Source organism: Typopeltis vanoorti, chromosome 1 (assembly GCF_054136105.1).
Source record: "Typopeltis vanoorti isolate ZY-2024b chromosome 1, IOZ_Tvanoo_1.0, whole genome shotgun sequence".
Lineage (NCBI taxonomy): Eukaryota > Metazoa > Arthropoda > Arachnida > Uropygi > Thelyphonidae > Typopeltis > Typopeltis vanoorti.
Genome location: NC_143549.1, coordinates 151835144 through 151854570, shown reverse-complemented (window position 1 = coordinate 151854570; position 19427 = coordinate 151835144).

Here is a 19427-nt window from a genome sequence, read left to right as displayed (position 1 = left end):
TTGTAAAAGCATTATGAGACAACAACAGTCATATTTTTCTTCCATGTGTTTTTCCTGTTCTTTCAAGAGGGAATAATAAAAAAGAAACTAAAAAAAAACGCGAATACTACAAACAACAACGAATGCCGAGATACCATTTACTATTGAGCAAGATTTTAAAAACATCGACTGAATATTAAATAAGCTCATACCATATCTGCACTACCTATCTAGGCAAAAGATTATTAAGCTACCACAAACGGATGGTCGGTACTAAACAGGGAGGAAATCAGATATAAGGATAGAGACGGTACGAAACACCTAGATTTACGGATATCAGTTAATAATTTAAGGACAAAAATTCCAAAATAATTGTGGATTTCATTAATTGGCATTATTACTTATATTTTCCAGATAGTTTACCAGTTTTGAATGACGAAAAATCCTTGCTTCCTGGTTTCCATCTCTCAAGGTCCCTTACCATCATCATCATACAGAATTTCGGAGGGATGCGAAACTTCAACATGACATCGACTAATATCTACTGTCTAAAAGCTCTTATATAGAGTTTTCTTGTGTCCTAGAAACGGGATTCAAATTGTGATCTTTCCAACCAAAGGGTAAGGGTCATAGCGTCTTCACGACTGCGCTACGTGACAAGAAATATTTGTTAAATACGCAGACTGTTTTCTCTACACTCATTCACATATGTGTTATTCACAAATTTGTTAAGCATTATCAGTTGCAATATCTCATGTATAAGAAAATCTTGAAAATACAGAGGGTTCGAAAGTACTGTCTTTATTACTAAAAATAAATAGTGGAATTCTTTAAGGACATCTTATTAAATTATTTTCATTCTCGTGGAAGGTATTTTAACAAACTAGTTAGCGACTTTTGCTTTAGCTCTGTAATATTCCTTTCCTAATTCCGCCAAACACCACTGCGATTGACTTTTATACAATACAACCCATCGGTTAAAAAATAATATCCCTTTTGGCATTATTTTTAAATCCACCATTATCATCATCTCCTTCATTAGATATGTACATTGCAAATTAAATATCAATTAAGGAAACGCACGGTTTATTTAACTAGACTCATTAAAAGAAGAACATTTCCCCTAATTAAATTTTTATTGTGAATAGCTGCAATGGATAGTAAAGAGCATATTATGAGAAATAAAATTATACGTTCAGGACACTAAACTGCATTAAATTTTAATTAAGCATTTAATTAATATTTGATCGTTTTCTATGGTTTCTTTACCCCCCCCCCCTTCCCATCATCAAATGATGGATAATAAGATGGTTGATTAACTGAGCAAAGAACAGATGAGAAGTCATCTAAAAACAACAACAACAAAAAAAGAAATCCTAAAAACGAAGTAAAGGAATTAAAACAGAGAAACAGCTCCTTGATTAAATTCCATTTATGACCTTACACAGCCTATCGTAAGAAAGTGAAGGTCACACACTGTTATTCTGTGCATGCATCTAACGGGAAATCGACGTAGGCAGCAGGCCTCAACGCTACAACAAAAGATTCCATTGTTTACGAACACAGCAGATGTCAAGAGCTAAAGACGACAACCTAACATTCACCCTTATTATCCTGACAGTTATTAAGACGCGGAAGGGGTTGTTCTAGAGGAGGAACAGAAGACAATACAGACCTTTTTTTTATTGTGTATGTGGGCAGAGGAAACACGAGATGCTGACAACGAGTATAATGACAAGGACATCACAACATAAAAAGACATGAAAAGATTTTGCAAGAGCTCTGTTCCGTTTATCGGAAGTTTTTTGTTAGTTCTAGTTAAACAAGACCACATCACAGCAATCAAAGACTCCCGTCGTAGTTAGTCTTTACATGCAAAACTTTTTGTTTCGTTTATTTTTAGATGTTTTTAAAAATACTTCAAGGAAATATAATTTAATTTAAACAGATTTATGCTGTCGCACTCCCGCATTCAAATCTTCCCGCATCATCATTTTAAATAACCGCAAATTTTTCTGCTTTAGGTTTACACGGATGCGAGATCGTGGCGGACTTTCCTTTTGAATAATCTGATATTACTCAAATCATGAATATCTTAGAAAAGTCTCATCCTTTTTTTCTTCTCTTAAGCTCAATGTCCTGTAAGAGAGATGTAAATTGTCTCCATATAAACCTAATTAATGCTTGGATATGGAGGCTTAGCTTGGCTTGCCGACTGATCTATGGAGGTTTTCAAAAAATGGCATAAATAATAACAAACGACTTCCATCTAGGTCCCATTGAGCAGTGTGGTATTTCTCGGGTTATTAAACTTTCCCCTAGATTTTTATTACTGTAATTATTTATCAGGATAACTTTATCATTCCATTCATAACTATTATGAGTGTTACTGCATCAATTCAAACCACGAAGTTATTTTAGAAGTTCAAATCAACCAAACCTATGGAATCTGATGCACATATGATTTTGTATTTAGCCTAGTGTTACATACGAGTTGGTGTTTAGTTACAAAGTGCAATGCAATGAGAGGAGCTCTCGTAGTTACTCGAATTATGGCCAATACAACTAATGCTATAAAACGTATTTAATTATATGTTTTGGCTGCATGTGTTATTCTGGCTGGTTTGTGTGTTTCGCTAGAGAAAATAACTCCTTTCCCACCTACAGCATACGTTGTATATGAGACCCGTTAACTCACTTTCAGTGAACAGCCCTTAAAAGATTCCTCGAGTTTTAACCTAGATTAGAACACAGATCTATGTTGCAAAGATGTGGATTCGAATTATTTTGGAAAGATCTGGATTCGAATTACCTTGGAAAGATCTGGATTCGAATCCCGTTTGAAACATCTGGGTTCGAAGAACTTATAATTGTCATACCGTTCAGATAATATTATGAATGTAACAATTAGTTCCTTCAAACGCAAATCGAAAGGTCAGAAGAATAACAATTTATTCCGTAAATACTGCTCTAGTGCAGTATTTACGGAATACTGCAGTATTGCGGTATGCTTCAGTTCACGTAGAAATCGCATTTTGCAATCTTCTTACTTAGGAACAGATATGAGGAACCCGACTTTGAACATGATGAGGATGTGCAATGTTTATCTTCTTCCTTCACAATGGTAGTTTCCGGATAGAGTGACGCTTTATTTATTTATTTTTTTAATGGTAATTTAATACACTTTCCCCGTTACTGAATTAGAAGCTTTATTTAATACCATGTTGGACCTACTTTACCCCGAATTACAGCAGATATGCGGTTCAGAATAGATTCTACAAGGCCATGGATTGCAGCTATGTCTACAACAAACCAGGTGTTCACCAGACAATCTTTTAACTGGCTCAGATCTGACGGAATAGCACTTTGCTGCCGGTTTTGTTTTTCTAACATGACTATACATTCTCAGTGAGGTTCAGATCTATATAGTGGGAAGATGGCGCAAGCCGCTCGTATGATCGCAGAAGCGCTGCTGAGCAATTCTCAGTGAACAGTAGCATTGTCTTAAATGAAAAAAAAATGTCACCTGCTGGATAAAAAAAGTCAACATTGCAGGATGGACTTTATTGGCAACAATGTTCAGATATTCCTTGGAGAACGCCCGACCTTTCAGCAATATCAGGGGACACCGAACAGAACATGCCTCACACTACCTCCAGAAACTTCAGTTGTGTTTAAAGCTGGGTTCATTGCTTATGGTGATTCCCGTCAAATTCTCTGCCTAACGTCGGTACAGATAAAGATATACCGTGACTCGTCGGACCACATGACTTCTTTCAGTCTTCCAGTGTCCAGTCACGGTGTTCCTGACACCACTCTAGACGAACTTTTCGATTCTTCACAGTGATCAATGGTATTTGTATTAGGCATGCGACTGCCAATACTGATCCTGTTCAATTCGCTGTGCATAATTCAGTGAGATATAGTTTGAGAATCATTAAATTCTTCGGCCATTTGCTGCACACAGAAGTTCTGTTTGTCCTTACAAGCCTTCTCAGACGACGATGGTCCCTTTCATGACAGACCTATACACTTTTTCCTGACACTCACAGTACACATTGTTCTATAACGACGGTAGGCATAGAGATTTTAAGGATCCCCATGAAGTAATGGATTGTAAACACAATTCAAGTTTCTGGAGGTGGGTGTCATTGTGTGGCACATGTTACATTGGTTCGCAACGGATCCCTTGATAATACTGGAAGGTCGGGTGTCCTCCGAGGAATATCTGAACATTGCAGCCGATCAAATCCGTCCTGCAATGTTTACTTTTTATCCCGCAGGTGATGTTTCTTTGGACGACAATGCTACTCCCCATCGCTCAAGAGCTATTCATCAGTGGTTAAGCGAATATGACAGCGACTTCCATCATCTTCTTTGGCCGCCAAAAAACCAGGGTCTGAATCCCATTTAGATTGTATTGACATGTTAGAAAATCAGAAAACTAGAAGGGAAACAAAGTTCTCTTCCGTTAACTCTGAGCCAGTTAAAGTACTGTCTGGTGAAGATACGTTGTAGACGTTGTTGAATCCAACAACTTATGGAATCTATGTGAACCGCATATGTGCTGTAATTCGGACTAAAGTAGGTCCAACACGGTATTAAATAAAATTTTCTAATTCAGTGGCCGATATGTGTAGTTGCAATACGCTGGTTTTTCTTTTGTGTTTATAAGGTAATGAGATGGGCTAAATCCAAAGGAATCTACTTCCAGTCACACACCATTTTCAACATAGCAGTGATTTGGATTTACACGATTCCTATACTTTCTACTCAACCTTTTGGTAATTACGCTTTACACAAGAGTCTTTGTAGATCACAGAACAAATATTTCCTATGCATTGAAAAAAAAAAAGATTCACTTGGTGGAGAATGTCCAACATATTCTAATAAATGTATCCTGTCTATTTTTGATTTACTTTTTTCCATACAAATAATCAAAAGTAAGTTTACGTAAAAGAATTGCAACCGCGTCTAATTGAACAAGCTACAGCAACAACAGATATAGAAATACAACCGGGTTTCAAAGACAAGGAAGACATGCAAGGCTCGCTAGTCAAAATACATATAAAACTAACAAGCGAAAACTTTCCTAATCACATTGTCTTTCCCTTGCAATTAGCTGGCATGAGGATTTTCTTTCCCAATGTCTCTATCTTTCCTTTACCATACTCAAACTTCATAAAGACAATCGGGTTATTAATCAAGGGTACTCTGAAGTGCGGCATAAGAGGTAGTACTTTGTATAAAATGTCGTAATTATTTCTTAGTATAGTCAGAAACTGGAATATTCAAGTTGTAATGCAGTATGATAGCTAAATAATGCGAAATATTAAATATTACTTTATGTTGTTTTATAGAACTTTCACAGACATGGATTTAACAAGTATTCAAAATGATGTACGTGTATTCACATTTATAGCACTACACCTGCCATTTTTTAATACGTGTTATTAATTTGAATGAATGCAAAGCTTAAATTGACAAAAGCATCGTTTTAAATTTGAAATAAACATTTCAATTCATCATATGTGCAAATTTTTGCCAGGAATAACATAAGGAATTGCTATAGAGCAGAACGGTTCTTTCTGTATGTTATAAATATTAGAATTAAAGAAAGAACCGTTCTGCTCTATAGCACTTCCTACATCGCAGCATTTACAAGCTGCGATGTAGGAAGTGCTTAGTTTGTGATGACACTGGATAACTACGTACTACTTGGACTGAAATATTGGAATTCAAATGGTAAGCGACTCTAGCCCAGTGTTATCACAAACTAAGCACTTCCTACATCGCAGCTTGTAAATGCATTATAGGAATGAATGCTGGGTTTGCGTTCACGTTGCGACTGTATTCTCCAGGTACATCCTTTGATTTTACATATTAATCGAATGAAATTTTTGCACTTCAGTTTCGTTCCCGAAGTGGAATTTCATTGATACTATGTTATGAATATCATTAAATTCCTAGGTGTCTCGATGTGGGTATTGGTACATTTGTTCCAATTTAGAGAGAGGAAGAGAGAGGGAGAGAGAGAGAGAAAGAGAGAAAGAGAGAGAGAGAGAGAGAGAGAGAGAGAGAGAGAGAGAGAGAGAGAGAGAGAGAGAGAGAGAGATACCCCTACTAAATAAACGCTGAATTAACTTTATATCATGGCACATATGGTTCATGAAATATAACGATAAGACTTTTATGCTTGCTATGATGGTTATTCAGAAAAACTATAATTGGCAGCATGGTTTGCACAGAGGATGAAGTCTCTGCTCTGCAGTCAACAGGCAGTGATTTTGAATTCAACAGTTGCATGGGTATTTGCAAAATTATTCTGTAGGAGATTTTCATTGTCTGGTTTGAAAATTCTTCTTGGATTTATGAGGTGCCTTGAAAAATGTTTACGCTTAGTTCTTAGAACAGAAGCCCGGATTATCTATCTATTAACCCAGTTATCGTATTTTATTTTCCGTATGATGATGATACAACTGTGAGGCCCTCTGATGAAACCAATATAAAGTATTGGTTGTAATGTATTTTTGTCTATGAATTGAGTGCGTTATTTTTGAGGGTTGTTTGGTTACGGGAAAAAACCCTATACCACTGGTCCGTATCAGACCAGATAACTCACCTTCAGTTGAAAAGTCCTGATAAACGGTTTCTCGCATCCTAGACGGGATTCAAGCCCAGGTCTTTCCATCCAAAGCACATCGTAGAATAGAGCTAGGGAGGTTGATCATACCCTATCATATTGAAATGTATTATGGGGTTGCAATGTTTCGTAGATTGGATTCACATTAAAAACAAAAAAAACTAGAACCAAATTTTCGTTAAGAACATTGCTTAGCTCCACATTTTAGTTATCGCTCGTTTATCAGTAAATAATAATTATAATATTTTTAAATTAAATAATTATTATTTTATTGGTTAGCCTGTGATGAGTACCAAAAGTGGTCAAAAATGATTACCCCCCCTGGAAATTTAATCTTTTCGAGGTAAAAGAGTGGTGCTTAAAATTAAAAAACCAACAACTGGAGAATGATCTTTTCATTAATTTAATTCAGTGAATAATGTAAAAATATTCGATTTGCGACTTTAATAAAGACATCTTGACGATTATCGTAATTTCATTTGAATGGCTATTGGTTTTATAAATTTCGGTCCAAGAGAAAAGACCAAAACATTTCCATATTAGATTCAATAAGAATTAATAACCGACGCACGTTTGATTAAAAATAAAACCCAATAATGTTATTTGACGCTGTTATTGACTTCAAGGAAGGACGCAACACACACACACACACACACACACACACACACACACACACACACACACACACACACACACACACACACACACACACACACACAAACCGCTGAAAACGTATTATAATATCCCACACACGGGCATTTAATATGATTTATTAAATTGCATAACCTGTCCCAAAGGAGAACACAAAGAGCACATATCAAGCTCATGATCCTACTTAATCAGAACGCCTTCTAAGAGGAGATCGTAAAGGTCATGAGTTATGTCCTACCCATTAACGACTCCTGCGATTGTCCAGGACCTCTGCTGCTCATTAATAATTTACTGCCTTTTTTGTGAGTGCCCACATGAAGAAATGAATTGGATTACCCTAACGCTACGAACTTAATTTGATTCCACGCAATACTAGAACACGGGGGCAATTTTATTAAAAACTTTTAATTGCAAAAGATTAAAATTGCTTTTCTACATTGTTTAGTTAACGGCATGTTTTAAAACAGGAGTTGAGGTTTTTATATAATCCTATTTAGATATGTGGTTTCGTCTTTATAATATTCTTCGGAGCATTTGAAAACAATTTTAAGAAGGAAGTGAATAACGGAGATTTTCGATGCACCATTCCACATGACTAAAACTGATAGTTTATAAGGGTAATGAGCCATAAGTACTTAAGCAGTGATGGACACTTTTTGAAAGAGGAAACCTGATGGCGATTATGCATGATCGCGTTTGTTCACGAAAGACTAGAGGTAAGATAGGATCGAAAATTTTGTCTTGTGATCTGTGAATGCTAGCACTCCTCTTCTAACTACAATGGAATTATTATTTTTATTAATATTATATGCTGAACATAAAAATCTACAGCATCGTTTTCTATACATACCCAATTTCGTGAAACGTTTCTTATATATACTTGGAGAAAGAAAGAAAATTTCTACGTGTTTCACTTTTTGAGCAATTTTTGCACAGCATTATTTATGATTATTGCTATTTTTTGTTTGATTATTGCTATTTTTTGTTTGATTATTACTATCATTTTGTGTAAAATTATTTCCTTTTGCGAATTGAATTTTTTATGCTAAAAAAATACCGACTCAAAGGCTCTCTCTCTCTCTCTCTCTCTCTCTCTCTCTGTGTGTGTGTGTGTGTGTGTGTGTGTGTGTGTGTGTGTGTGTGTGTGTGTGTGTGTGTGTGTGTGTGTGTGTGTGTGTGTGTGTGTGTGTGTGTGTGTGTGTGTGTGTGTGTGTGTGTGTGTAAATGAAATCATACGAGATAATGAAGTTTGCCTTAAAAGAACAAGAAGAAATTAATAACATTGGTTTGGATGCACGTGTTTATGCAACTCAGGTGAGGGAGAAATAGCGACAAGAAAAAGAAGCAGTTAAATAGCGAATATAATACAAAACTCATTTTATACGGGATAAATATCTAGAAGTTTATCCTCTTTTCACCTTCGAATTACTATATAAATATCTACGTCTAGATATTTACAGCATGCAAACATCAAACTCTAAATCTAGAAGGATGTATATATATGTAACAGAACAATAAAACAAAGAATTTTCACCCTGTTAATCTGAAAATATCTTTGAGAAGTTATTAATTTGCATTTATTGCTGATGTGAAACAATCCTCCAATTCTTCAAAATGTTTTCAGAAATCGATTATTTTCAAGGAACAGTAATTCAGAAAATTAATTTACTTTTCGAAGGTAAATCTTTGTTCGATATCATTATTAAATTAGATGCGAAGTTAAATGTTTCCAGATTTACTTAGAAACTATACATTAGTTAGATTAGTGAGTTTAATATTCATAAGTTTATTTAGGAAAGCAAATAACGAAGTTATCCTCTTCTCTATTACAGTCAAGCATGATAGTCAATTACATCCAGTCAACAGCGATGGAGAACAATATTTAATTATTTACTTGAATAAGTTACTTAAAATATTATTAGTTAGAGTGATTTACATAGTGCTCAGTAGATTAGTATAAATTATTCTGTGCGTTTACTACTATGGCTTAAAAATAATTATGGAAAAAATGGAGCTAGTAATTGACAATCCTTATTTTCGTTATATTATGTAAAGTTGATGCATTTACAAACAACTACTTTCTAAAATAAAATGCAATTTACAATTATCTTGTACTGAATAATCAAACAAAGCGTGTGCTTTCTAATCGTGTTCCTTAACGATGCTTTCGAAGCCAATGTTAACTTGAAACTTCTGCGTAAAAAATATCGTCATTGTTCATACACGGAGGAAGATTGTGTAACAATAGTTCACCTATCAAATTATTACATTTTAATGATAACTATGGAATAAGCATCTTGGTTTGAAAGACCACGGTTCGAATCCCGTACAACAGTTCCTTTATGTGGGCTTTCCAATTGGAGATTGAAAAGGTAGACGGGCTCATACTGAGGTTCCTGGTTTTTCTTTTCAGAAACTCTAGTGTTTAGTTCCGCAACCAAGCAAACCGGCTAGTAGATAATACACACTTTACATACAGAAGAATACTTATAGAGAAAAGGAAGGCATAATCTTCATATCGCCGTATTACGGTTACGAAATCCAAGGATAGTTGGTCGTGAGCGCTTAAGTGCCTGTTAGAACCACTGATGAAGATAAGTCATCTTTTAAATAGTTTTCATCATGTTATCAAATATTCCTGAACATTTGAAATTTAACAGACGAAAGAGTGCTACTCAAAGGTTAAGAAAAAACTGGAAAATATTACATAATCTAAAATGTACTTTTTTATTACACATTTCCAATAAATAGCCTGACAGAGTTGGTCTTTATCAGTTTAGGTTGCATTCAAGTGAGTGAATGAATGAATTGCAGAAGACTGTTAGATGACTATTGTAGTTTGATGTTATGGAAAAAGCAGCTTAGGCTATGATGCTATTGTACGAGTATTTAGGCTTAGGTGCTCCTTTACACTAATAATTATATATAATGGAATGAATGGTGCATAGAAAAAAATAATTCAACGACTGGTTTAATCGTTATGATATTCATTCTCCGTTACAGAGACATCTTCAGCGACACAATATTAAAATTGCACGCACGCACGCACACACACACACACACACACACACACACACACACACACACACACACACACACACACACACACACACACACACACACACACACACACACACACACACACACACACACACACAACAGTAACTGGGAAAAGGAATATCGCCTCTTGTAGGTGTCTTCTATGGATGCTGTTAGCTTACTTTAGCTGTTGAGGTGAGATGCCTAAAAATTTAAGTTTCCGAAATATTGGGCACATGCCTATTTATTTAGATTATTTTTTAAAAACAAATCTGCTACCTATTCTAAAAAAATCAAGTTTGCATTTACTATGATGAAGCATAGTAAAATTACGTATGATGCCAGTGTATTAGTTCTGATCTGTAAATAGCATGTGCTCTTCTGACTAGTTTGCCTATTTTTGGGATGAAAAATCGGAGTTCCTGGGAGGATAAACTTTGCTACTAGGAAACGAAATCGGATAACTCATTTTAAATTGAAAATGCCTTACAAAGGTAAAGAATATAAGAGTCTGGGTCGACGGAAGGGACTTGGTATGCAAGTTGTAGGATCATTCTTCTGGTAATATTATTATTATTATTTATTTATGGCAGAAACAACTCAAGCTATGAGTCCAGTGTTATTTTGTATGTTAATTGCGACTATTCTAATAGCCGGTTTGGCTGGTTTGCGCGATGAAAACAATTAATCAATCTTCGTATTGTTTCAGACGCTTCTATTCTTACTATAAATGAATTGTTACTTTTATTTCTTATGTGAATCCCTCCAGGGAGAAACATTTGGCATTAGTACTACACATAAAGCCCACTGAATTAGAAACTCTTATTTAACACCGTGTTGGACCCCCCCCCTTTAGTTCGAATTACAGTACATATGCGGTTAGACATATATTCCACAAGTTGTTAGATTGTATCTACGTCTACAACATAGCACACGTTCACCAGACAGTACTTTAACTAGCTATATTTCACGGAAGAGGACTTTGCTCCGGGATCTGTTTTTCTAATATATTCCATACATTCTCAATGGGGTTCGAATTCGGGCTTTATGATGACCAGGAAAGATAGTGGAAGTCGCTTTATTTATGTTCTGTCCTACATAGCTACATTATTAATGAAGAAATCTAAAGATTCATCGAAGTATGGCATTGCATCAAAGAAAAAAGGAAAGAAAGAAAGAAAGAGACAGATTTGCAACAGAATTGGAAAGTTCTCTATCTACAACTATTTGTTGTTTTCATGACAAAGCAGTTGTTATGATACGCAAAGCGGCTCAGGGCATGAAGTTAGTATATCTATAACGTGTTTATCAAGAGTAATTGATCCGTTAAGATTAAAAAGACAAGTTTTAAACATACAGATTATCAGACGGTTAACTTACTTCTAATGCCAGTAATAAAGGAAACAGTTTCGAAGGTGTCTGCGTGGTTTTAGATACGGCATGGTGTTTCGCACCCGTCCTCCCCAAAAGTACCATCAAACTATTTTGATAAATATTTGTGATTTCATATTTTGGGATAAGATTTATAACATGCAATAATATTTATAAAGATTACTTTTACTGTTTAGGTCGATATTACCATATAGAATATTTTTCCTTCTGTTACTACTGTTCCATATTCTCGGTTAGCGCTTTAGGTTAACTAGAAGAATTGGGTATGCTGAGTTGGATAATCACTCTACATTCCAATACATCCCAGATTGGATCATCTAGATTCAAATGAAATCTATAGGCCATGTCACATGTGAAACTTCATTCTTCCGGTAGTAATATCGGCAAATTTGTAGTTAAATATAGAAGATGGCCTGATTGTTCTAGGGGATGCCTCCTAGGACTCTCACAATAACATGTGGGTTCGAATCTTACCTCCGGCACGATGTCATGAGAGTCGTTAGGTCACAGACAATTTTAGTTGTCCGGTATAAAACCGTCTCTCTTATTTAGTGGCTTAAAGAGACTTGAATATGTTACAGATTTCCTGTTTTCTAATCCTTAGTCTACAAGGAATTAATGTACTATTGGGTTCTGATTAATCTAACAGGTTAGATTAATCAGAAAAGATAAACATCAGTCTTGTTACACCACATTCTTTGCTACTGTTCTAATTATTGTGGAGAATAAATGATTACTCAGTAATCACTTATCCTCCACAAATTGTCCTAAGTAAATACACATGAAGAGCCAAGATGCCTTACGTGAACATAAAATTTAAAAAATCCATTTTATATACTAAATGAGTAGTTCCTCAGCAGATGTAATTGGTCAAATTTATCTGGTAGTCTTCTTCAAAATGTTATTGCCGATTCCTTCTTAAATTTGGCTCAGTAATGAATAACATTTGAAAGCATAGTTATAAACTAATGGCGCATTGGTTAATAATTGATATTACAACAATTAAACGGGAAATCTCATTCATAATGCAATAACATACAATAATAACAGGATTGGAGTAGATAAAAGCAATTTTATTCAACCAACACGATAAACAAAGATAATTCATAATATGAGAACAATTCTCTCTTCAAACTTCACTTCAGTAACAGGTTCTGTTCTTTCGTCAAAGAACTTGACAAGACATCAAGACAACAAAGAAACAAGGAAAATATGTCTCGAGTTCATTTTTTCTTATTGCGTAATCCAATATTGGATTAGAGAGTAAGAAATTACCAATACTGGTAAATAAAAATTACTGATACTGCACTACTAAACTTGTATTGTATTATTTTAACTAGATTTTTAAAGCACAACAAGACGTTAATACGTAATTTTTTAAGATAGAAAGAATGAAAGATCTCAAAGACTGGGGATGACAGAGTAACTTGTTTCATTCTTGATAACGTAAACAAATTTCATGTATATTTTATGAATCATGCTTCCAGTTTCATTGAAGTCATATCTATCTATAGCGCGCTCGCGCGCGCACGCACGAACACACACACACACACACACACACACACACACACACACACACACACACACACACACACACACACACACACACACACACACACACACACACACACACACACACACACACACACACACACACACACACACACACACGCGCGCGCGCGCGCGCGCACGCACTTATAGACGTTATAGACGGATTTTTGTCTATAACAGAAAAATATAAAATATAGACAAAATAGTCTATAACAAACAAAACTAGAGAGAGAGAGAGAGAGAGAGAGAGAGATGGCATTAGTAAAAAAACAAACAAACCCAACAGGCTGTTGAGGAAACGTTATCACATCTCGCATATTCCGTCTTTGACGAAGGAATTTACTTGTGTATTTCACGGAGGCATCAACAGCAAGGATACGCAACCCGTGCTTGTTACTTCTTATAATTGTGTAACATGTCGCAAATTACTATTAGTCATTTTCCACATTTTAGACAAAAATTACATAAGAAAATGCAAACGTGATGAATACATTTTTCAAAGTTTGAGACTTAATTGTTTCTAAATGGAAAAATTCTGTGATCGTTCCTTTATTCTTTGCAAAATAGTTTTCGTTTATTCTTAAATTAAATGTTAGCAAACCGTTGTGAAACTATTATTACAGATATTATAATATGATTTTAATAATCTAGCTAAGATTTTATAAATATTCGTTAAATCAAATAACCATCATCATGATAATAATCTCTATCTGCACATGTATAACCATAATAAAATTAAAAACATGAGAAATAAGGTAAACAATTTTACGCTTCATGTTTAAAGAAGGAATAAATTTCACTGACAGACAACTCTGCATTCTTCATTGTATTATGAAAAAAAAAGAAGAAACAAGTTACAAGAGAAGAATTTTGTTAAAAATTCTTATAATCAAAGTATTACGTAAGAAAATATTTTTTATCATAAGAACCGAACTACAAGTACGGTAGGTGAGCGAGCTCCCCGTGTGTGTGTGTGTGTGTGTGTGTGTGTGTGTGTGTGTGTGTGTGTGTGTGTGTGTGTGTGTGTGTGTGTGTGTGTGTGTGTGTGTGTGTGTGTGTGTGTGTGTGTGTGTGTGTGTGTGTGTGTGTGTGTGTGTGGAGAAGGTGCGAAATGGAAGACGAAGGAAGAAACGAGTGCTCTCAAGCACGTTTTCTTTGCACGGAGAAGAAAAGCTCAATTAGCGAAGAATGGTGTCGAAGAGGTCGTCGGTAGTGTCATTTCAGCTCTAATATATGAAAGTATAGCGAAGTAGGTTCATTGGCGGATTCATTGAGCTGTATGATGCGGAAGAAAGAAGAAAAGAAAAAGAAAGAAAGAAAGGCAATGGTGACTTCGAGTGGCCTCATTGTGTGAAGTGAAAGGAAGTGACATTCAATAGAAATAATACCTCATGCATTCCAATACGAGCAATTTCCAGTATCGAAGACGTTTTCTATTGCGAAAGGATTAGTAAGAAACAGATGATTTTCATTTTCAAGAGATTATTTGAACGAAATCAATTCTAACAGGCGCACCTTTGAGAGCAAAGTGAACTGCTTTATAACTAATTTATTTGTAACAGATAAATTGAGGATCTTGTTACGAGTTTATTGCTTAACATTTAACAAATCAAGAACATTAAAGGAACATAGGTAGATTATGGTGCTGTTTTATGTGTGCATTTTTCAGTTTATTACACATCAGGTGATCTGTGCACTTTTCGTTTCTCACCGTATTTCTCAGCGAGGTTAGAATAAAGTTTCAGCTAGGATAGAGTAAAAATAATTTCTGTTGAGTTTTTTTCCTCACTGCAGTAAATTACTTTGCCTCTGTCGCTTAAAGAACGCCAGTTCTTGGATAATCCATAGCATTCACCCGTTGTATTTTCTTTAGTTTTAAGGACATAACATCTTTATTCTCGGATGTTTGAGTTTGTTTGCATAAAGAGGATCCATTTTAGCAAATGCACGTACTACCATTGAATTAAAAACCTTTATGCAGATGTACATAAACGTTACTTGCGCAGCATATATGCATAATACTTGGTCACATACGTCACAATATAGGCAGGTATTTAAGAATGCTGCTACTGGTCCTCAATCGTCAATATTGTTGATCACAATGGGAAAAACAAAGAACTTTCGGAGTTTAATAAAGGGCTTACTGTGGGTGTCCATCTTGCTGGAGCCACGATTTGAAAACGTCATAGCTGACTGGTTTCTGAAAATATGAAATATCCCGGGTGTTGATTGAGTGGAAAAATAACCTACGTTGGTTGCGAGTTACGTAACTGTAGTTAGGTAACTTAGAACTTACGTTCTAAGACTGTGTGTCAGGAACGAGATCGCCGTAGTTTGAGAAGACTTGTACGGACAAACATAATTTCCTGTGTGCAGCAATTGACCGACGCATATTAAAGAAGGCTGTTCTGTGCTTAAACGTTGTCATAATCACCAAGAAAGAATTGATATGTCTTCTTATATATTCTAAAAGAAAAAAGAACAACTTATTACAATTTGATGAAACATGGGGGTAAAGGGTTTTAATATGTGTTCTTTCTTGTTGATATATCAGTTGCTTTAATATCATTTTGGTTCTTGGTGTTTATCAGAACTTTTCTTTCTTCCTCTCGTAGGTTTATTTTGTAAAATAATAATACAGAATCAAGTAACATTATGTGAAATCATGCCATTACATCAGTGTTTCCAAAGAGTATTGTCTACTGACGTTACTAGTCTATAAAAACATTACCGTCCTCAAAGATATTAAATGTTGATAGAAAGAAATAGTTTTATTTAAAAAAATGTGCAGAAATGAGTAACTGTTGCTAATTAAGGTTTAGTAACATGGATATTCATATATTGAAAACACACATAGTCAGCGCCTATTGCTTAACCAATGGGAAGCAAACAATTGGAGAAAAAAAACGGTTCCTCGTTATGTAAAGTTGGGGAAACACTGCTTTAGATAGTACAGAATCACTGAGTGATAGTACTGAAATACTAATGAAAGATGATATAATGTATTCTCCTCAAGATTTCAGCCGCATCTTTCAGCTGAGCGTCTTTAATAATAATAAAAATAATAATTTTTTATTACATATGATACAACATTACATACATTTGGTTACATATGATACATACTTGATTACATATTTTTCTTTAAAAAAATTCAATCCTTTTTTTAATTAAAATTATGATTAATATTGTGATTACATATTCACAACATAAGATTACCTATTTACAACAGGTTTAATTCTGTTCTTTTTTTTATAACAATGAAATTCGAACAGATTTTTTTCCCTTTCTTTTCTTTTTTCCCCCTGTATAATGTATTAATAATAATAATAATAATAATTTTTTTATTGTTCTTTCAAATAGGTACATATGTACAAAGATCATCTATTCAGTATATTATTTTACAAGCTTCAGCACTTTGTATTACATATAATGAGATTTAAATAGTAATGATGATAACAGTTTTTTTTTATATAACAATATAAGCTTATATATAACAATACAAGCTTATATGCTTATATAATAATAATAATAATAATAATAATAATAATAATAATAATAATAATAATAATAATAATAATAATAATAATACAGCATTTATTCATTTAGCAATGAGTTATATATATATACATATTTATTTATTTATTTATTTATTTATTTACAAATTTGATTCAATTTTTTTTAGTATATTTAAGCGCTGTAACTACAGCACTGAAATGTGATATATGGGTTTGGATTTTTAAAATTTTTTTTTTTTTAATCTCGGATGAGAAGTAATTTCTCAGCTTTCATCCTCGAAGTTTATTTGTTAGCTTATCTGAGGATCACATCAATTAGTTATTATTTATTAGTTTGTTTGCTGTGTTGGGAAGTTACGAAATCAAACCTATGTTTAATAGGTTTGATTTCTACTACAGCAGTTCATTGTGAAATTCGCGCACGCCATGCACACACGTACGAGAACTTGGAATACCTTGATGCGTCGCTGAACTGGAAACTTGAACGAATATGTTGTGTTTCATTAAGTTTGTATGGTATTTTGGGAGCGTGTTTCTTGTTCATAGTATGTCCTTAGAGCTCTTTTCAGGCTATTGTAGTTTGTAAGATTTCTGTATTCAACAGGTAATTTGTTTATCATGTCTGGGATGTAGAAGTTTCCCGTGGCCTTTCCGAAGTGATTATTGTATTTATATGTGATATAATTAGTTGTCTGAGGTCATGTTATACGGTATGTATCTCTGACTGTCTTATAGTTGGCATAGAAATAATGTTTTAACAAAGCTGCATAGTGACATAAATGTTTTGCCGTCAGTATTTTGTGTTGTGACATTGGAATGTTTATAAGGTCATGATTTTCTCTTTGTTCCCAAAAGATAAGTTTTATCATTTTGTACTGTAGCGACATTAATCTATTTAATTTGTAGGGTGCACAGAAAGTATACGTTGTTATAGCGTATCTTAGTATATTTTGGCATAGTGCTTTGTATATTAGTGTTTTTAGGCGTATGGGAACTATGTCTTTTAACCTATAGAGTTTGCCACTTATTGTTCGGAGTTTGTTGTGTAGATGGTTTATGTGGCTATTCCAGTTCATATCTGCATCGAAGTAAATTCCAAGGTATCGTATTGTTTCAACCTGAGTGATTGTAGTGGTTTTGCTGTTCTGTGTGTTTTTTTTATGGATGTTGAATATTGGATATTGGAGAGTGGATGTTGAATGGTTGTATATTTGTTATCAACTGGTCGAGTCAGTGGATTTCTGAATATCATTAATTTTGTCTTATCTGAGTTTAGGTGTATGGAGTTTTTGGTGAGCCAGTCTATGAGCAGATTTATGTCATATTGCAAATTTGTTTGGGCTTGCGTTATTATGGATGGATATTATAGCTGTATCGTTTGCGTATTGGAAGATCTTACCTTTGAGAGGTAGCTTATTAATATCGTGCGTGTAAATGTTGAATAGAGTTGGTGAGAGTACAGCCCCCTGTGGTACTCCACAGGTTACTGGTAGATCTCTGCTTCGGTTTGACCCGATGCGTGTGATATGCATTCTATTTTGGAGGTAGTTTGTAAACCACCTGTGAAGAGGCCCGTCTATTCCAACGTGCCTCAGATTTTCTAACAAGGTTTGATGTGTGAGTGTATCGAATGCTTTAGTTAGATCAATAAAGACTACCATGGCAATTTTGCTTTTGTCTAAGGCGGTATTAAATAGGTCTGTAAAGTCTTCCAAGAGAGATGTTGTTCCCTTATTATTCTGAAAACTGTATTGTGTTTTGGAGAAAATATGAACATTCTCTGTATATGCTGTGAGTTTCTTTATTATTATTATTATTATTATTATTATTATTATTATTATTATTATTATTATTATATAACACCTCCAGGTAGTCCGAAGACTCATCGAGGGAGGGCACCTACTCAACCATTTTCCGTCTCCACCAATCCACCAACTGCAACTACCTTCATCATCTACACTAACGCCATCTACTGCCCATCAACATCACTAGTAGTTTCACAGACAATCAAAAACATCCATGCCCATGGCGGGATTCGAATCAGCAGCCTATTGGCTGGAGAGCGGATACGCTAACCATTCGCCCAACCAGGCTGGCAAAATAACTTCCTCCACAGCGATCGTTCCAATTACGCTGCACAAAACCTCTTGTCGATTTTTAGTACGATCCGCTCCATATTTGATTGATAATTGGTAATGTTGCTATGGGTCTGTAATTGCTGATTAAATTTCTTATATCTTTAGGTCTTATACCATCAATTCCTGGGCTTTGTTCGGTTTGATTCAATGTATTACAGAGAGAAGTTCTGCTTCTTTTATGGTTGGGAACCATAATGTCTGTTTTGATTGTGGTCCAAGTGGAGGATCACTTTTTTGTGATTGGGGGAATATTTCTGTGCAGTTCTTGGATGAAATCTGCAAAGTATCGGTTAAAATCATTTGCTAGTTGTTGGATAGATAGGTTTTGCGTCTTTCATGGAGCTGTGTTTTATGATTTTCAGAGGCAGTGGTGTTGGGATCACAATCCAGCATCTCTTTGATCAGATGTCAGGTTTTTTTCATATTTTTTCGTGCAGAGGTTAATTTATCTCATTTGTGTTGTAAGGCGATTCCTTGTTATCTTATATTCAGTTTTTAAAGCTGCGTTATTTGGATATC